Raw genomic sequence first — 22,380 nt, 5'->3', positions numbered from 1 at the left:
AAAGCTCAAGTACAAATGTAATACCCACGAAAGTGTTGACACAGCTAGTAGTTATGCACATTACACTCACCTAAAAAAGTGTATAAATGTCATTCTCTAGCAAATCTAAACAAAATAGGAAGGATAAGAGCAAAGTAGCCTGTGGTCCACATGCATAATAAACAATACAATAAAAGCAAAAAGCTCACTAAAAATATAGCAAATCTAAAGACCCATAAATCAAGGTAAGCATCAAAATGTTATGCAAGGTACTGAAAAAAAAACATCAGGACAACAAAGGCTTCCCATTACCTTTAATGGCATTGGAAGCTTAGGATAATTTTATTTATTTATTTATTTTTAACTTATAAAATGACTTTACACAATAATACCCAACATTGTGCTGAACTTAATTCCTAATGGCATAACCTACACTGATCCAGTGAATATCACAAATATATTAGAAAACATGTTCAGTTTAAATTTCAAACCAGAGACACATATACAAAATATACATATACCTAAGGATCTCAAACTCCCTACCATCACAAATGAACTCTTGTTACAAGTACTCTCCAAAACAACAACAAAAAAATACATCCTCAGTAGGTCCTGATACCATATCAGGCTGCCTGCTGAGCAGCACTAAACATACTGGTGGACCCACTCTCATAACTATTCAACCTGTGCTTATCCACTGACTTAGTCCTGAGGTTTGATGCACAGTAGTTGTGATGCCACTTAACTAGGGAAACTCCACAATGGACCGCAGGAATTACAGACTCATCAGTCTAACAAACCTTACCTGCAAGGCCACACAATAGGTCATAACAGATCTGATAAATTATGATAAAAAAATAATCTTTTAAGACATGACCCTCAGCAGACTGGCTATGTTAAGGGTAGATTCTGTCAAATTTATCTGGTGAATTTTTCTGAGATGGTAACATAAGCCGTGAACATTGGTCATAGTGTCCATACAGCATACTTTAATCTCGTCAAGGCACTTGATACCATACAATTTATTAACACACTCAAGGAGCTCCAAATTTATCCCTATGTAGTTAGATGGCTAGATAACGGGATTAGAGACAGACCCCACACTGAGAGGGTGGCAAGCATGTCTTCAGACAGCACGGATGTAACCACTGGGGTACCACAAGGATCTATGCTAGGACCTCTGTTATTTGGCATATACAAATCAAAAACAAGGACCCCTAATTAACCCAGTTTGTAGATGATTACAAACTGGGTGTCATACTGAAATCTCCTCCTGATATGCAGAAGCTACAAAAAAGAAGTTATGTACTCACCATAACGTTCCATCAGAGTAGTTGTACTTCATTTGTCTTCAACCTGTGGGTATTCAGATCTGGAATGGATCTGAGACGGCCGCATCACCAGGATCTGATCAGAGCTCCAAGCTCCTCCCCCTACTCTTAATACCCCTCCATCTCCTTCCTTCCCTCAGATTGAGTTTGCTGAATCAGAAAACATAAGCCCGATCCGGGGGGATTCCAAAATGGTGGTCGTCTGATGCACACCCTCTCCTCATGGCTCTCTACCCAGTAAATGGATTATACAAGTAATTTAGTGAATCCTTGATTATAAACTACATCTTGCCAAATCTAAATCCTAGGAAAATAATCTGATCACTGAAATTTACATCTTCGCTGGGGATTACCATTATAATTTTGCTCTAGTATTCTACAACAAGGTAACAACGATCCTACACGTGGATCTTACAGGCCTGACACTCTCAGCACCACAGTTACTGACAGCGCCCTCCAGGATCCCTTCTCAAGGATGCCGAAGGAAAACGAAAATATGGACATTCAAACTACTAAAGCAAAATTTTCTTCTATCTCAAACTCACCAGAAAAGGAGGCAAAAAGACCTAGATCTACTAAATGCACTCCAGATCCAATAAAAATCCAAGTGAAACAGAAAGGTAAAGGAACTCTTCACATCGACGAGCTGAAAAGCGCCCTTCTCCCACTACACTCAGCGATCCAAGAGCTGTCAGAAAAAATGACCAATTTCGGCTTCACAATAAATAAAATTGCTGATCGCCTGGACCTAGTGGAAAATAAATCTAAAGCAAACAAAATCGAGATTGAACATCTAAAAACCGAAATCCAACTCAGAGATAAAACAATATCTGACATCCAAGCTAAGGTTACAGACCTGGAGGCTAGAAGTAGAAGAAATAACTTGATCATCAGAGGTCTATCTGAAAAATATGAGTCTCACCAACTAACTGACACTATCACTCAAATTTTTAATAATCTCATTCAAGTAAATAACTTCCCTACTAAATACAACATCGAGAGAGCGCACAGAGCCCTACGGAAGCAACGGGCTTCTGCATCTCCAAGACCCATCTATGTAAAAATGCTTAACCACCAGGATGCGCAAAATATTCTTTCAACCTTTAAAAAATCAAGTAACTTTACTTGGAACAACCAGAAAATCTCTATCTCACAAGATTTACCTAATGAAATTAGAGAGAAGTGTCGCAAACTCTCCCCTTACTGCTCGGAACTTATCACCGGAAAAATAAAGTTCCAAATGAGATTTCCACACTCATTATCTTTCACTTTTAAGGAAACGAAGCTAACTATGTCAAATCCAAAGAAAGCGGATATAATCTTTACGAAATGTTTTGGCTCAACGCCTTCCACTCACTAACCTCCATGGAGTCTTGTATCTGCTGATTTAAGATGTCTTGAGGCTCTTAGTGCTCCTTTGGGCTTCAGTCTCTCTTGCAGTTGATAGATATCAGCAAATTATTAAAATCTTCAATTGTTGTGTGGATTTTGCTGTTGGTTAGATGGGTCCATGTACATCGCTTGCAGTTGCCCTAGGGACCAATAATCCATAAACACTGAGGAAGATCTAGAAGGTAACCCCCTCCTTTAACAGGAAATACCCAAAACAAACTTCCTCTTCCTGTTCACAGCTGTACCAACATCTTTAGCCTTGGGGGCTACATGATATGGCTTACTTCGCTATATTTATGACCAATGGATATCTTGAGAATGCTTCGTTAAACTGAGTATTGAGGTACGGTTCTTTGAATTACTCACTAACCTGCTAGTATGACTCGATCTGTCAGGGGCTTCTAAGCTCCGTTTCTGTATACAAACCTATATTACTACCCGTGCTTGCTAGAAATCTGAATCTCAAGATGGATATATTGTTTTCGATCCACCATAGCAAATATCGCGTCAGCCCTGGAAAATCAATACGTGACTTTTTGTTTGCCTTGAACTTAGAGCTGATCACTATAATTGCATGCGTTCACCCTCTCTTGCTAGGATGTTGTTCTCTTTTGATGACTCCATTAGTTTCTCTCGAATATTGTCCATTTAGTTTAAATATGTCATGGTACAAACAAGTTAAAGGCTAAATATGAATATTACGTTACTATGAAGGAACTGATATGATTTGAAATCTATTAAGGTCTACAATGTTTTTCTCTTTATCTCATTAGTTAAGTAAATAGAGGTGCTGTTTCTAATACCTTTTGTCTTTTGAACTTCATAGTGTATGATAATCATCTTATAATGATCCATCCCCTCTAAACTACCCTTCGGGAAAGGAAAGCTATGAGGATATGGTAAGAAGGGTTTTTAAATGACTTGTGGGGGAATCTTTTTGATGTTGTACTATAAATGTAAATATTGTTGGCATGTCTTTGCATTTCACTTCATCTCCCTTTTAATTAAACTGCTTTCTGATATTGTATATAGTTCTCCTCCTCTCTCAATGATAGGAATTTTGTGGCTAGGCACGGGGATAGTTTTGAGAGAGGTATGTGCCAGTACCTTATGTATTTATACTTACTACAAATTCACTAATATACTACACTTCAATTACCTATATTTCTTCACTCAATCTCTATTAAATAATGGTTAATTGCTGGAATATTATGTCCTGGAATGTTAGGGGCCTTCAAATGAAGAGTAAAAGGAATCTGGTTTTACAAAGCAAAAAAGTTGAGTACTATACCAAAGTCCAGCCTACGATTCCAAAATCAAATATGTACCAAAAAACGTGGCAAGGACACTGCTATTCCTTAAAATCTTTATTGCACATAAACACAAGATGAGCGCTTTCGGGACTTCTCCCTTCATCAGATAAAATTACAATAAAACAACCCCTTCTTTTAAACTAGTGCATATCCAATAGGATTCAGTAAAAAGCCCGCCTTTTTTGAAGGGTGGGCTTAACAGGTATCACATCATTTAAACCTGGTGTACGATTGGCCATAAGCTAAATGATCCATCTGGATTCTGCTAATTCTGTCAAATGCTTCACATCACCCCCTCTAGTGGTAAGCCTTATGTTTACTATAGCCTTGAAAGTAAATTTGTGTGTTGCATTATCCATGACATGTCTGCTCAAAGCATTATGCACATCCCCATTCCTAATGCTAGATAGGTGCTGTAATATCCTAGTCTTTAACATCTGGTTAGTTTTCCCTACATAAAAACTAGGGCAATGGCTACACTCAGCTAAATATACTATATCCGTTGTTCGACAGGTAGCCCTCCCTTTTAACACAAATTGCCTATGTGTGACAGGATGCTCAAAGTTAGTCTTCTTATTAATGTGGCCACAAGCTTTGCACCTCCCACAGGGGAATGTGCCTGTTGTTATTGTTGCCACTGTATTTTGACTACTTAGCCTTTCTTTGCATAACAAATCCTTCAGATTCTTGTTTCTTCTATATCTGAAGTTAGGTCTACAACCTACTATATCACTCAGCCCTTCATCACTAGTCAGAATGTTCCAGTTATTCTGTACAACATTACAGATATCACCTATGTTGCTACTGTAGGTAAACATTAACTGGGGACTCCTTACAACTGTGGGTCTTTTATTTTTGTCTATCAGGGCTGGAGTGTGTCTAAGCCAAGGTTTATATTTGCTTTCCCTAAAGCCTTTGCTGGTGTTTATCAGCTTATCCACTTTATCATCCCGATAACCCCTCTGTTGTAAACAGCCCTTAAGTGTAGCTAGTTCTTTATCATAATCACCATTATCCAAACATATCCTGGAGATCCTACTCGCCTGCCCTGTACAATATTCGAATATGTATAACGTGGATGCATGCTATCATATGACAGTATCGTGTTCTTCCAACATTCTTTCTTGTATAGTTTTGATGTGAAACCATCTACACTCTGTGCTAAGTTTACATCCAAAAAATCTATAGAATCAAAGGAGGCTTTTAAAGTGAACCTAAAGAATGTTGTGGTCGAATGTAAAAAACTCACAAATTTCTGTAACATGTTCAAATTTCCATTCCATAATATAAAGACGCCGTCCACAAAACGCACATACATCTTTATATATCCCTTCCATGCATCATTACTCAATATGTGTTTTTTCTCCCATTGGGCAAGGACTAGATTAGCATAAGTGTTGGCACAAGGGGTGCCCATGGCTACCCCCTGTGCCTGTTTATATATAGACTCTGCTCCTATGAAAATATTGTTCTCCAATACCAATAGCAGAAGTTCCTTTAATAGGCTAATCTTGACCTCAGCAACTCCTAGGTCATTCAAGAGGGTACTTAACATATCCACTCCATATTCATTGTTAATGACTGTGAATAAGTTGTTTATATCTAGGGTGGCCATCAATAACTTATCCTTCTTATGCATATCATCTACCCTACCCAACTTCATCAAGAAGTCACCTGTGTCCAATAAAATATTCTCAATCTTTTCAACATAGGGTTTTAATTGATGTTCCAACCATATAGAGATATTCTCAGTCACCCACCCCCTCCCTGAAACTATGGGTCTCAGGGGTGGGTTAACCACGGACTTATGAATCTTAGGGAGTGCCTTGAAGACAGGCGTGACTGCTTTTTCTAACCAAAGAAAGTCAAAAGTATCATCAGTAATTCTCATCTCAAACTTCAGCCTTTGCAGGGCATGATGTACCCTATCTATGGCTTGTCTCACACCCAATGGATTAATCTGGGTATATGTGCTTTCGTCTTGGAGTAGTTCTCTCAATCTACTATTATACCAGGTTGTATCTAGCACAACAACCGCCCCACCCTTATCCGCGGTTTTATTGTTAAATCTGTATTATTACATAAACTCTGCAATGCTGTCCTCTGTGTTTGAGTAAGATTGTAAAATCTGCTGGTATCTCCTTCAATGAAGTATCTTATCAAATCTTGCTCACATCCCCTAATGAACAAATTCAGGGTGGGTGTAAGTGGTGGTACAAAACTACTCAGTTTCTTTAAGGTCAAATTACCTCTATCATTATCCCCATACATCATTTTCAGAGCTACATTGCGACAGAAAAGCATGATATCCATTATTATTTCATTATATACACTGCTATTGCTGGGCACAAAGGTAAGCCCTTTGTTAAGTACTGCTAACTCATCATTATTTAAAACATATGTAGGTAAATTAAAAACAATACCAAAGTCCACATTATTAGTCAGTCCAACATTTTCCTCCTTTTGTCCACGCTCCGGTCCTCGCTTAACAACCTTTTCCATGCACCTTTTTTCTTCATAGGTGCTGGCAGCATCTCCAAAAAATGCTGTTTCCCCCGTTGTGTTTTCGGTCGTGCCCCCATATTGCTTCCTCCTGATAGTAAGTCATCCATCGGCGTAGCTGCTGTAGCGCAGGTTACTGTTGATACTTCCGTGGAATGTGGAATGGAAGCCGAGTTGGTAATGGGCTCTGCTGGTCGCAAATTGTTGTCATCTCTATCTGGCTTTCTGATATTGTATATAGTTCTCCTCCTCTCTCAATGATAGGAATTTTGTGGCTAGGCACGGGGATAGTTTTGAGAGAGGTATGTGCTAGTACCTTATGTATTTATACTTACTACAAATTCACTAATATACTACACTTCAATTACCTATATTTCTTCACTCAATCTCTATTAAATAATGGTTAATTGCTGGAATATTATGTCCTGGAATGTTAGGGGCCTTCAAATGAAGAGTAAAAGGAATCTGGTTTTACATTTGCTTTATAAATCCCAGGTTGACCTTTGTTTTATACAAGAAACCCATATGAAAGATGCTGAATGGGGGAAGGAGAATAATAGAAAATGGGTAAAAGAAATTATAGCGTCAGGTAACTCTAATAACTCTAGAGGAGTTGCTATCATTATCAACAAGTCTTTTAAACCTATGTTTATTGACCGTGGGATGGATCAAGAGGGTAGATGGTGCTATTTTGTATGTTTGTCCCAGGAATTAAACAAACCTACCCTATTTCTGAATGTGTATAGCCCCTGTTCGGGTCAACAAGACTTTATTATGGAGATCTACAACCTCCTTCTTAAATTTCCGAACCATATGTTTATTTTGGGGGGGTGATTGGAATATGGTCATTGACCCTAACATAGATAGATCAAGTAAACCATCAAACCTGAATCTACAGGATTCCCTAGTTTTAAAAGAGTTGATACTTGATTTTGATCTGACTGACCCCGTCTCATTTGAATGTGGCACAGGGAATAATAATAGTTTTACTTACTACTCAAAATGTCACCATTCCTGGTCACGTATAGACTTCTTCCTAATATCCAACTGCTTAACAAATGAACGAATCAAACTTCGAACGGAACCTAGATTTTTATCGGACCACTCAAAAATAATCCTGGAGTTAGACTTTAATGATAACCCACCCCCGGTTTATAAAAACTATAATTGGACACTAAATAGTAATTTACTTAAAGAACAATCAATAAAGGAGGAAATTCCCTATACTCTTAAAGAATTCTTCTCCCCCTCTCGAGATGGGGACATCCCCTTCGATGTTCAATGGGCTGCTTGTAAAACAGTATTGAGAGGGATTTTTATTAAGAAAGCTACCTATCTTAAAAAATTCAACAAAGCTCGGAAGGACAAATTAAGATCAGAAATAAAGACCCTGGATGATAAGCTTCTAGAGAGATTCTCCCCTGAGCTAGAAAAACAATTGTTTATCAAACAAAAAGACTTGCTAGAAATTCAACATTCCAATTTTTCACTTCTGGAACTCAGATATATTGCCAAATACTCTGAATCCTTACAAACACCGTCCAAAGCTCTTGCTAGGCTGATAAAACTGTTCGCCCAAACCCCCAAGAATTACACTTATAAAACATTGTAATACTCTTTATAACTCAAATACACAAATCATTCAATTATTCCATCAAATCTATAGAGATTTGTATGCTTCTAACACCTCAGCTCCTTCCCAAAGTGAAATGAGGGAATTTCTATCCAATCTTTCTTTCCCTAAACTATCTAGGTCTCAGGAAACCGACCTCTCAACCCCAATTAAGATTTGAGAGATCCATGAGGCCATTGACAATCTTAAACTAGGCAAAGCTCCCGGCCCTGATGGGTTTACCTCTGAGTTTTATAAAACTTTCAAAACTAATCTGGCTCCCATTTTGCTTCAACTTTATGAGCATATTATACTAAGTGGAATCTCTGACAAATATATTAATCACTCGAAAACTATTTTAATTCCTAAAAACTCCCTAAACACCTCTAACCTAAACTACAGACCAATCTCTATCATGAATGTGGATATTAAAATCATTACTACTATCCTGGCTAACAGACTTAAAAAGATGATACAAACTCTAATCTCCCCAGAACAGTCAGGATTCACGCCCAACAGACATACCTGGGATAACTCTCTAACTCTAGAGTCTATGCTAAACATTACTAGAAGGGAAAGAAACCCTATCTATGCTTGGGTAATAGACGCCAGCAAAACCTTTGATAGGGTTAATTGGGACTTTCTATTCTTGGTTTTATCATTTTTTAATATCCCCTCTGATTTTATCAATATTATTAAAACACTATATCACAGCGCATACACAAGACTATATATTAATGGTCAATAGTCTCAACCAATAAAAATTGCAAATGGCACCAGACAGGGGTGCCCTCTCTCTCCTCTTTTATTTAACCTTTATCTTGAACCTCTCTTTCTACTTCTTTCTCAACAAACACACCATTCTATCCCTATATTTTATAAAACCAAGATTAGCCTGACTGCTTTTGTAGATGATTTGAATCTTTACTTTGAACACCCAATGTCTGACCTGGGAAAACTAGAAAAATCTTTGAACTCCTTTGCTGATATAGCAGGGTATCAAATAAATAAAAATAAATCCTTTATTTTCCCGATCAATCCCCTCGCACATAGAAACTATCTATTCCCTGATACGGCCTGCCGTGTAGAGTACTCCATTAAGTATTTAGGGATTCACTATGATCACACCTCTACATCTATTCTTCAATCCAATCTATCTCAAGTATGGTCTTCCATCTCCCGAGATATCTTAAGATGGCAAAAACTGAATCTCCCTATGCTTGCTAAAACCTCTATCATTAAAATGAACGTCTTTCCCAAACTTCTTTACCTATTAAACTCCTCGCTTTCCTCCTCCCCCATCTAGATCTTTAACAAAATTCATAAAGCTTTTGCCAAATTTATATGGCACCCTAAATCCGTTAGAGTCTCCTACCAAAGACTTACTTTACCGAAAAAAATGGGGGGGATTGGCTATGCCCAACCTTCTTCTATATTATAAAATCAAGCAAACAGAATTTACACAATTGCTAACTAGCAACCAAATTCCTCTAGTTGGTCTCCACTATGGGTTAAGTTATGGTATAACTATTCTTATGCCAATACTCTTAACCCTAAAGCATTACCTTTTGTGGATAAATTCTATTTTAAAAAATTAAACCTACACCCCACTCTTAAGGGACTAATAAAAACCTTTCAAGATTTATTCCGAGACATCAAACTAGAGAATGCCCTTCTCCTATTTCAACCGTTCCACCTTAACCCTAATATAACTTTGAGCAATAAATTGATTAATCTGGATAATCTCCCTCTAATTAAAAACTTTACCTTATGGGATATACAGAAACATAAACCTTTATCCTTAACTGATCTACTAACGACTCTGGGTCTCCCTAAAAAATATGTCTCTATTTTGAGACAAATTAGAGAAATAACCCAATCCATAATTAGTAAATTCCCAAGTACAGCTGAGGAACAGAAACAGGTATACTCTTTATTTCAAGTTTTATCTTACAAAAAAAACATGACCTCATTAGCCTATAAAGCTTTTTCCGACTTCATCAATCAAGGGAAAATAGTTTTTGCAGAATACTGGGATTCCCAAGGTATTAGCCTCATGAGGAATCAGAAGTACCAGGCCATTAAACATACTCTTATGTTCTCGCCATATAAAAAGCTTCTTTATACACAATTCATGATTATAAACAACTTATACCTTACCCCAGTCCACTTAAACAAATTTGATCCTAATCAATCTCCCGCATGTGCCTGTTGTTCCTACCCACATGCTGATATTATACATATTATGTGGTTTTGTAAATACGCTCACAACATCTGGTGTTCACTTAAAGTCCGCCTAGAGAAAATGGGATACCATAAATCCACACTCTCCTGGGAAATGGCCCTTCTGCATATCACAAACATTCATTTGCCCAAAATCAAATTACATGCTCTGATTACTATCTGTCTCCTGATTAAATTTTATATAACTAAACATTGGCTGGATCGTACTAAACTTAGGTGGAAAGATTTAGGTAATAGCTATCCAGTACATTAGGTCCCATAAATTGTTAGTAACTAACCCTCACAAGCGGATTTATTTTCAGAAACTGTGGGACTTCATCTTTTTACTCATCAGATGACTAGTAATCTCTCTGTACTAATTACTCACTGTATCCCCCTAACTCCCGTTAACAGGAAGATATGAAAAAATGTTGTTGAATTTGTAGTATATCAAATACTATTTCTTCTCTCCATTTGGTTTCTTTATGGATATGATTCATCTGACTCTTGAAAAGTTTGGCACATTGTATATTAGTTTAGTCGCACTTGAACCTCCTGTATCTTCTCTGTAGGTTTTTTGTATACAATTGTTGTACATGTTTATTTTATTTTATTTATTTTACATTTGTTGACCGGGCTAGTCTAACTGGATACATGTCCATTTTCAGTAGAGGCCCGGGGAGAAAAGCTCCTACAAGTTACAAAGACAAGTATGCAATATAACAATAAACAAAAAATTTAGATACAATAAAAAAAATGACATGAAATAAAAAACTTAGTAACAATTTTCGTAAGGGATACTCATAAAAAAGAAGACGGACCTTTTTTTTTTTTTTTTTTTTTTTTTTATCAGAAGAGAGTAGAAGTTCATTATCATCAGGGAAGTATACACTATATTTGCAAGAGCATTAGGAACCAAGATTAGTTATGAAATTTTTGTATATTGGGTATAATCAGTCAGGGTTGGAGCAGGGACAAAGCCAATGATTCTTTAGATATTGTTTAAGATGCTTTTTGAATAGATGTGTGGAGGCAAGTGAAGACAGTTCAATTGGAAGTTGATTCCAGCTTTTTCCTACTGTGTTGGAAAAGAGCGAGTCCCCTGCTTTGTTGTTTGGTTTGACACTAGAAACTAGAGGTTTGCTAGCTGAGCGAAGTGTAGGGAGATTTTTGTAGGGGGTGATTAGATTAGTGAGGATTGGTGTATTATTGGGGTGAAGGAGGATTTTTTGGGTTATCACAAGTTGCTGATAGAGTAGCTTATTATGCAGTTCAAGCCATCCCAATTGTTTGAGGTTATGACAGTGGTGAGTTCTATAGGGGGAATAGGTAGCAAATCTAGCTATGTTGTTATAACAGGTGGAAAGTTTATTCATGTTATTTCTAGATAGATTAGTATAAATAGCAGAAGCATAGAAGAGGGTAGAGGAAAGGTGGGTCTGTGCAAGAGTAATTCTGGCTGGAGGGGTAAGGAAGGGCTTGATTCTATAGAGAGTGCCTAATTTTTTGTTGACAGTTTTTATTGTGGAATTAATGTGTTCATCGAAGCTAAGGGAGTTGTCAATTGTAACTCCCAGTAAGTGGGTAGAGGTATCAGGGACTATATTAGTGCCATTGCTAGAGGTTACTGTGAAGTTAGGGATAGACGACTTAGGAGTAGGAGCCAAGAGTAGTAGCTTTGTTTTTTTGGGGTTCAGAAGGAGGCAGTGTTGCATGAACCATTTTTCAACAGTGTTTAAAACTGATTGGGTTTGGAGTTGGAGAGAGTGAATGGATTTGGCAGAACTAATGTTGATTCATCTGCATATTGGATGCAAGTGGCTTGTGGAATATTGGTATGTAGATTGTTAATAAATAATGAGAAGAGAAGAGGACCTAAAATAGAGCCTTGAGGTACACCGATTGTCACTGGGAGGGAAGAAGAAAGGGTATTATTCCAAAGGACAGCCTGCTGTCTGTTTTCAAGATAGGATTTAAACCAAAGACGTGATTGTGAGTCAAGTGATTGGGCTTTTAGGATTTCCAGGAGTAAGTTGTGATTCACCATATTGAAGGCCTTAGAGAGGTCTAAAAATAGGGCCGAAGAGAAAGTGTTGTTGTTGCGATTTTCATTAATAGAGTTGGTGAAGGATAGTAGAGCAGTAGTAGTGCTGTGGAATGGTCTAAAGCCATGTTGGCAATTGGCAAGCAGATTATTGTGCATAAGGTGGTCAAGTAGCTGTCTATGTATGCATTTCTCCATTATTTTAGCAATGGGTGAGAGTAAGGCTATAGGCCTAAAATTAGATAGCTCAGTAGATGAGCCGCCATTGTGTAGGGGGATAATGTGGGAAACTTTCCATATGGATGGGATTATGCTTTCAGAGATAGTTCTATTTATAAGGATGGAGATGGGGTAGGCAATGGCTTTAGCTGCTATTTGTAGGTATTCTGCTGGAAGGCAATCAGCAGACGGGGTGCAGGGTTTGAGTTTTTGAAGGAATTTAGAAATGAGGGATGTAGGAACAGGTTGTAAATGAAAAGTAGGAGTTGTAGGATTAGGGGTGTTAAGAGGTAATGTGGTGCTTAGTGGTATAGAATTTGCAAGGTTTATAATGGCTTCAGTAAAATAGTTATTGAAAGCATCTGGAATCTGGTTGGAGTTATTTTGTATATTCTTGTATGTTCTTGTATATTTTGCTAGATTTTGATATGAATAAATAAAACTGTGTTTTAAAAAAAAAAAGAAAACATAAGCCCGATCCAAAAAAACCTTACCACTAAAGGTTCACACAGTCTAAACCAAGTATAAGCAGGAGAGCTGCAAAGTGAACCTCTTCCATATACCAAAATAGGACAATAGTGACAAGCTCAGGGAGAAGGCGGGAGGGATGGTTGAAGACAAATGAAGTACAACTACTCAGATGGAACATTATGGTGAGTACATAACTTCTTTATCTGAAGTAGTTTACTTCATTTGATCTTCAACCTGTGGGGCAGAGTCCCCAGCTACCAACATCTGGGTGGCCCTCATGGAAAGATATTTCGGAGCAGCACGGAGCAAAATGATGCCCTACTCCTGGATACAATGTCCAGTTTGTAATGGGATATGGAGGTATGAGATGAGGACCAAGTAGCTGCAGAACAAATATCATCCAGCGACACTCTCGACCAGACGGCCGCTGAAGTTGGCACAGATCTAGTGGAATGGGCTTTGATTATACCCGGAAGGGAAATGCCTTTGTCAGAATATGCCCGGCTTATACACTAGGAAATCCATCTAGCAATGGTGACTTTGGAGACTGGTTTACCTAAAAATGGTTTGGAATAAGACGCATACAATTGGTCTGCTTTATGGAAAGACTTTGTTCTGTGTAAATAAAATCTCAGTTGCCTATGTACCTCCACTAAATGTAACTTGTAGTCACCCTCGTTTTGGAAATTTGGGAAGAAAACCAGATGACTGATAGTTTGGTTAATACTGTTTTTGGAAGTCACTTTTGGAAGAAAGGAAGGGTTAGTGCACAGGGAAACCCTGCCTTTACAAAAAACTATATATGGAACTTTAATGGACAAGGCTTGAAGTTCCAATACCCTCCTGGCTGAAGTGATGGCCACCAAACAGGCAGTTTTCCAAGACAGACATTGCAAATCTTTTGTCACCGCTGTATAAAAAGGTGGAGAGACTAAAGCTAGTAAGACAAAGGTAAGTTCCCAAGGTGGCTTTGGATCTTTCACTGGAGGTCGCAGCATGAAGGTTCCTTTAATGAAGATCTTGCAAAGCCTGGACGAGGCTAAGGAAGCCATGTTTTCCCCAACATGGAAGTTAGAGATGGGAGCCAGTTGAACTTTTATGGTAGAACAGCTAGCCCCTTGATGAAAGATACCAGAGAGAGACTCCAGAACAGCCGGGACTGGAGCCATAAAGGGACCTATGTTCCTCTGAGAGGCCCAAATAGAGAAGCATTTCTATTTGCTACGGTATATCTTTCTGGTAGAAGACTTATGAGCCGCCACCAGAATGGTTTTAACTGGAGAGGATAAACTGGGAGTCTTAATCATTACTGGAAATGGAGCAGCCAAGCTGTAAGCTTTAGAATGTCCAGGTCTGGGTGAGGACTCTCCAAGGGGTGAGAAATGAGATCCGGAACCGGATCCAAGATCCATGGTGGATCTACTAGGTGAGACCAAAGAGAGAGGAACCAAACTTGGCGACGCCAGAGTGGGGCAATGAGGATTACTGTGCTCCCCAGCCTGTGAGCTTTCTGAAGAAACTTTGGGATGAGAGGTAATGGAGGATAACCATAAAGAAGACCGGGAGGCCAAGCATGAACCAGTGCGTCTCTGGGGACTTTCTCCTGAGCGGGATTCAGAGCAAAGAACTCACTGCATTTCGCGTTGGAAGATGTGAAGAGATCGCAGCAAGGCCAACCCCACTTGAGGAAGATCTGCTCCGCTCCAGAAGGATTCAGTGACCACTCATAAGGCATCAGAATAGTCCTGTTGAGCCTGTCTTCTAAAATGTTGGACCATCCTAGAATGTGTGTTGCCACCAGAAAGCGGCCAGTGGAAACCGCCCATTCCCACACTCTCATGGCTTCTCGACAAAGGAGGCAAGATTTGGTTCCGCCCTGCCTGTTGATATACCAGACTACTGACATGTTGTCTGATTGGATGGCAATAGTCCCCAGTGGAAGATGGGCATGAAGGGCCTGCAATACTAGAACCATCACCCTCATCTCCAGGGCATTGATATGCAAATTGGTCTCAGACGGGGACCAAGTGCCTTGGACTGTCCTTCCAGAGCAATGTCCCCCCACCCAAGCTGGGAGGCATCCGTGGTCACTGTGGTCATGGGGAACGATGGAACAAAGGGACATCCTTGGACAAGATCCGAGGAGAGAATCCACCAGATGAGTGACTCTCTGCAGGCCCATGATATGCGTATCGGATGAGACAAAGGTAAGACCAGAAGGGACCGCTAATGTCCACTAGAGTACTCTCATATGAAGATGAGACAAGGGTAGGAGGTTGATGGTGGCTGCCATGGAACCAAGAGCCCACAGAACCGTAGCAGGGATGGAGGATTGAAGAACATAAGAGATGTGAAGTTTCAGATTGTTTACCCTCTCTGGGGTGAGATAGACTCTCATTTGTATAGTGTCTAACTGAGCTCCAATGAAGTCTAATCTCTGGACTGGCAGCAAAGATTTGCTGAGGTTGATCGTGATACCCAGTCTGTTTGCAAGAAGAATGAAGTAATCCCTGGCATGGCACAGTAGACGCCTGGTAGGGGCAGCAAGGAGCCAATCTTACAGGTAAGGGTAGACCTGGATTCTCTGAAGCCTCAGGTGGGCTGCAATCACTGCCATGACTTTAGTGATCACTCTGGGGGCTGTGGTGAGACCAAAGGGTTGAGCCCTGAACTGATGATGATTGGCCCACAGCCAGAAGCAAAGAAACCTGCGGGAGCGCCTGTTCACCTTGATATGATAGTATGTGTCCTGAAGGTCGATCAAGCGCATCTAATCTTCTCCCTGCAGGTAGGGCAGAATGGACTGAAGCATGACCATCCATAATTTCTCCTTGACTACTAACAGGTTCAGAACAGATAAATCCAGAATGGGTCTAAGGTCCCCGTTTCTTTGGCACTAAAAAGAACCTGGAATAGATGCCCAATCCAAACTGATCTGGGGGATGGGTTGGATGACTCGTTTTCTTAGCAGCTTTTCTATCTCCAGTGCTTCTTCCTCCCTCTGTGCGGGTGGAACATCCGGGAGGAGTTTTGGTTGGGGAGGTGGTAACACAAACGGGATGGAATAACCTCTGGATATGATTCTTAACACCCAACGGTCTACTGTAACGTACTCCCACTCTGTTGGGTGTAATGAAAGACGGCTCCCGACTGCCTCCAGAGATGAGCAGTCGGGCAACCCTTCAGGGTTGCTGCGTGGGTCTGTCTGAGAATGGTTCTCGAGACCTGAAGTTCTTCGGACCACCTCTGCCTCTGGGCCAGCGTCTGTCGTAACCCCCTCTGCCTCTGGGGGAAGAAGAGTCCTGAGTGTCCCGGGAGAACTGAGATTTCTGAAACCACATCTTCTTTGCCCCTCGCTGATTCCTTGGGAAGGATCTCTGAGAGGCGGAGAAGCGGATCCCGATGGCAGACAGTGTCTTCCCATCCTTCTCACTCTGGACTAGTCTCTCACCCAAAGACTTCCCAAAGAGGGAAGAGCCATCATAGGACACATTCGCAAAGGATGCCTTGAAGGGTTCCGAAAATTGACATAGCGGGAGCCAGGCGTGGTGCCTCATGGCAACACCGGACCCAGGAGCCCTGGCGGCTCCTTCCATGGCATGGGAGAGGAGACGCATGGACATATTCACAACTGCTTTCAGAGTGGCCATGCATGCAGAGAACATTTTCTTGCCCTCTGCCAACGTGAACTCTGGGGGTGACTCAGCGACCTCCTTGATTAAGTCCCCCTGTAGTCGGATGACATGCACCATTGTAGTTCGGCACCCTTATAGTAAAGGTGGCTGAAGCACAGACTCGCTTCCCCAGATGATCCATTGTCTGCGACTCCCAGTCAGGAGGATGGACTGTAGCGCTCTCCTGTGCGAGCTGTTTCTTGGTGGTAGCTGCCACCACCATAGCGTCTACAGGGGACCCCTTACTCCAGCTGATTCTGTCCGATGGGTGGCTAAGAATTTTGTCTGGCCTTTTCAGGATTGGCTCCATGATGTCAGGCTCCTTCCATGCTCTAGAGGTGACAATGTCCACAGGAGTGACACCCAGGAGGTAGATGGGCACATGCCGAATGCCTCCAGGAACACTGACTCATTCTGAGTTGTTTTTTGGGTGGACCACCCCCTCTTTGGCTAGGAGTTCCATGATGTCCCCAAAGACATCTTCGGGGGGTGACCTGGGGGAACCTTTCCCTTCCTCAAAGTCAGTGTCTTCAGTGAGGGACTCTGGAGAGGAATCCAAGTGCCTCCTTTTACACGTTCGTTTGTGAGGCCCCTCCTCAGTGGGACTCTCTGAGGGGGACTCACAAACTTCTGGCTGCTCCCTAGTGGGTACTCCCTGAGGCAAAGCAAGCACGGGCTGTCCCTGAGATGACAGGAAGGTTGGCACTGTACTCAGAACCGAGGGAGTCCGAAGAGGAGATGGTCAGGGGTCTCGACCCACTTGAGAAGACCCTCTCCACCACGTCAAATGCTGAGGGAGAGCAGACATAGTAATGGAGGCGCTCCCCTCGGATCTGACAGGGGAGCCGGAGCCAAGCCTACAGGAGCCGATATACCTAGGCAGAGACTGCGCTCTGACAAACTCGAAGCAGACAGAACCCCCTCAGATCCGACACCAAGGCTGTGGCTCTGACAGCTCGGATCTGATCCAGTCCGATCCAACCCGCTCAAGGTAATGGCCGTCATTGAGGTACAAGGTACTGTTGGCGCCAACCCCCCCGATCCTGAGAACTGTTGGATCCACACACTCCAAAACTGAGGGTCAAATCAAAGAAGGAGCTATGGGGTGGAAAAAGGGCTGCATCTCCCCACTCCGGAGGGAGAGGGGGCAGGCAAGACTCCCATCTGGATCTGGGTGTGGATGACCTTCCCCGTCATCCTGTCCATCTCTGACTCACTCAAGCTGCGGGTGGAATGGGTAGAAGAAGCCACCGACACCATCTGTGAGTGCCCGTGAGGGGAGACTCTGGATAGTGGCCTAGACTTTATTGGCTCCGGGGGAAACCTGGGTGAACGAAGCCGAGGGGTACTGGGTCTGGGAGGTGTCCTGGATTTAGACGGAGGCCCCGATGGAGCCGAGCAGTCAAAGGACCACTTTCTAGGCATGTCCTTATGTTTTTTCTCCCCATCCGAAGGCCTCAAGCCAGTGGGTTGAATCCCAGAGGCCTAGGGAAGAGAGGACACAGTAGCAGCTGCTACCGAAGCAGCAGTAGCAGAGACCGCCGTCCCCGACGCAGACAGGAGCCCTTTCACGACCAATTTAGCCCTCCTGTTTTTGAGGGCTCTTTGGTTAAAGCCCGCGCAGATAGAGCAGGCTGTATCCAAATGGGCCACTCCTAAGCATGCAACACAGAGTGTGGCCATCGGCTGGAGAGAGCTTATGGCCACACTCTGTGCATTTTCTAAAGACAGGGTTTGCGGTCTCAGCCATGTCTAAAGAAGGCCCCCCACACACAACACCAACACACATGCTAACTACAATGGTGGGAGAAGGCCAAGGGAGGGGAAACACAGGACAATAAAACACTAAACTAACTTTTTTTTTTTTGACCGATGGATACATGCGAAGGTTAGCGGGGGTAAAAATGGGAAATAGGGAACGTAACTTGGACTAAGCAGCATAAAAAGCACTTACCCAAAAGAAAAAATACCTGGAGCTCAGTGACCACGATGCTTTGCTGTAAAGCGTCAAATGAGATCTGAGGGTAGGAAGGAGAAGGAGGGGCATTATGGGTAGGGGAGGAGCTTGTAGCTCGGATCAGATGCTGGTGATGCAGCTGTCTTGGATCCGATCCAGATCTGAATACCCACAGGTTGAAGATCAAATGAAGTCAACTACTTCAGATGCAAACTTACAAATGTTAACAGCTGGTACTCTGAAAACAGGCTAAAACTAAGTGCTACAAATACAATATTGTTGCATTTATTAATAAACCCTCCACCTAGCTTATAGTATAGAAAACACCCAACTCCCAAAAGAAAGACATGGGAAACCTTGGAACATGGGTAGACAACTCTTCCTTTTATCATGACGTAATAGTGGTCAGGAAATCCTTATGTCTGGCACAGGTGATCATAAAGAGTATTTCCTCTAGATCCAAAGTCGTCCTTACCCCTCTTTATTCTGCAACAGTCGGGTTCATCATCAAATACAATGCCCTTTTAGGATATCTCTTACTAAATACATCAAGCAATTGGAGAGAACTCAAAGATTCCTGAGAAAAAAGATGACGGTCCCAAAGCACTTAAGCTACCATGAGAAGTTGGATTATTTGTTCTTGTATTCAATATCTTATAGCCTCATTAGGGGTGATCTTGGCTTCTGGAGTACTAGGGATCTGGCAATCCTAAGATCTTAATTCTCCATAAATCAAACAGTCCAGCAAACACTAAAACCAGAAATATGAACCTGTTTCAGCAAAAAATCACTGTGGAGAGGTAGATTTGTCACACTACTCCTCCTCTGGAACAAACTTCTTCTCCATAGCAGATCAAGCAATGTAACACACTTACCTTCCTTTAATAAGGAATTATTCAGTGAATGGATATTCATAAATTCACTCCTGGTATAACTGGCCTCTGGTTCCTTGAAAAAGGAGGGAATGTCTAAGGGTGGGTACTGGCAAGGCATAAATGGCCACATAGCCCAGGTGCCTTGTACATTCTATGATTCTATGATCACTCTACAGTCTCCTGCATGGTGATCTTTGCCTTGCATTTCACTCCATTACAGACCCCATCCTCCTTGAAATCCTCTTTTTTTCACATGTCAAATGCTCTACTAATACCAGAACTATGGACTTAAATCTTCACCAGCTGAAGTACTGGACAGACAATTATCACCCAACATCCAACCCACCTATAGAAACTTCCTCTGCAAGTTACAGAAAATGACACCCTAACATCCTTCAAATTAAATAACCACAAACAAAGCACTGATTCCAAACAGTGGTGGACTTCCACAAGATTTATTGTGACTTGTTACAACGAGCTGAAGTAAAACGGACTATGGACTTCAATACAATAACAATAGCAAAAATCGAACAGTAAGTAAAGCGCTTTTCGTCTGGATTATATCCAGACTTCTTCAGACAACTGATTTGATTCTCACGGTGAGTTTAAATAAACTCCCGTGTATAGTTTAACCAGTCAGGTCACAGTAAATTCCTTCAATGGATAGTTTAGGTCTCGTTAGTCTTTACCGACCATCTAACCAATTTAAGAATCTAGTAAACATGTGTCACTATACTTTATATAAAAAGTTAAAACAAACTAAACTGGCAAGTAAAAAATAAACTGCCATAAACCCTAAAAGCATTCATTCCATGTAGGTGAAAATGTACTTGTCGTAAGGTCACGATCCAAAGTATAATCACTATCATACAGGTAGTTTCCTAAGTACAGTCTGCCCACTTCGTAGGGGTCTAATTAAAATACTGAATAACAAACCTTAAAGTTTTGTTTAAAACACACATACTCTATGTTATAAAAAATAATAAATAATAATGTGTATAATGCAGTGCAGCTTGAATAAACAATAGGTGCTACATAGCAACATTCTTTTTTTCTTTTTTCTCTAACCAGTCTAAGGTTCGGTCACATACTTAATAGTTGAAACTAAAATACAATGGTTATTGCCAACCCCCCCCGTCTTTGAAAGGACATCGTAAAATAAATGTGTTTATGACCAGTTTACTAAACATTTAGTTCGTCCAGACGTACCTAACCTTATATCTAAATATATGTTCTTAGGTGGTCATCCAGAATTTTTCCACCAATAAAGGAAAAACATCTATGGTCAGGTATAAGGTTCCCTAACCTAATCACCTAAAGAGACTCTTTAATTTCAATATATACAATATCCTTCAAATTAAACCTGGATGAATGGATCGGTACCCATAAATTTACCCTGGGATTAACTGTTTTAATCTTGTGGATTTTATATGCTCTTAGAAGGGGATCTGATCCAAAAATGCTACAGCCCTCCCCCCATTCAGAGTCAGCTGATATCTGTGGGGACAGGGTCCTTCTGTCTTTTAGCTTGTGGGGTCATACCAGAAACAGAGGGAGAACAGAACTGAGAAATAGGAAGGACAGACCACTGCCAGGCCATTAGATATTATTCTGTGAGCTTTCTATAACTGAATAAGACTAAAGCAAGCATTTGTGGGGATGGAGTCCAACAAAAAAAAATATTACTCATTAAATGTCTTCCCCCAAACAGATGCTTACGTCAGCTTAATTATGGGTGGTCCACACTAATTCTTGATGATTTTAAATTACTTATCAAAAATGCACTGTATCCTGCTACCATAACATTCTTTGATTCTACAGGTGTCTAATGTGCATCATTCAAACATACTAGATTTACCAACTTAATCTAACTCAGTGTTGTAGGGAAACCAAAGTGGGGCACCAACCAAGTGCATCATAACAGAGATATTTATGTTATACTATTGAGGTGTGGATATAACCTGCTGTCAAACTGTCAGAAATCTCAACTAAGAATCACAGTTATTTGTCTGCTGCAGTTCTTAGCCATAGCTCAGAACAGTCCTTGGACAAGTCTGACTACCTGGTAGGCCCCTTTGCTGCACAACCATGCCAACCTGTATTCTGTAATGCTGCCAGACTAGACTTCTAACTTATAATGTTGATGGATGGTAGCCTGCTCTAGCACTTCTAATACACACTTAGCAAAAGAAACTGCTGCCTTACTGAAATATGACATTTCAGCACCCTTATAGAGGTTTATGGAGCTCGTCATATTAAAAGGCAATACAATAAGTCAGTTACTTGAACAAAGTTTGTTTAAAAACAGGCAAAGGGTCCCTTTCTTTCACTGGGGAGCCAAAAAACAATTTTCCTTAAAGAAAGTTAGTTACTTGAACAAAGTTTGCTTAAAAAACAGGCAAGGGGCCATGTACCCCAGGACTCTGGGAAATTCCTCGTACTGATACAAAAGCAAGAGGTAATCTGTGTGAAATAGTAGGTTAGTAAAAGGACATTTTCTGCGGGCAGAAAAGCTGTTTGCCCGTCTGCATCCAGAAGAGCTTCTAGAAATGTTAAATGCTTTGAAAGCTTCAACTGTGACTTTTGTACATTTAGGGATAGTCCTACAGCTTTGAAGCAGTACATTATGATCACCCAGTATCTTTCTATTTCCTGTATGATGATGAAATCATCAAGACAGGGAGAAGTCTGAATGCTCTGAAAAAAATACTACATCAAAAAAACAAAGTACTGAAGAGGCCCAAGCTCTGATTCTGTATTATTAATTCTGTACTGTATTTATTACAAT

At 40.9% G+C, this 22,380-nt stretch overlaps 1 protein-coding gene across 1 annotated transcript in view; it reads right to left on the bottom strand.

Annotated features, from left to right (window-relative positions):
• CCAR1 (cell division cycle and apoptosis regulator 1) overlaps window positions 1–22,380 on the bottom strand; it is a 2,906,903-nt gene that overhangs the window by 522,791 nt on the left and 2,361,732 nt on the right. The window lies entirely within an intron of this gene.

This window comes from Protopterus annectens, chromosome 14.part0, assembly GCF_019279795.1.
Source record: "Protopterus annectens isolate FY-2018-M chromosome 14.part0, PAN1.0, whole genome shotgun sequence".
NCBI classification, from domain to species: domain Eukaryota; kingdom Metazoa; phylum Chordata; order Ceratodontiformes; family Protopteridae; genus Protopterus; species Protopterus annectens.
The sequence above is the reverse complement of the archived record's forward strand: the minus strand, read 5'-3'. Positions and strand labels throughout refer to the sequence as shown.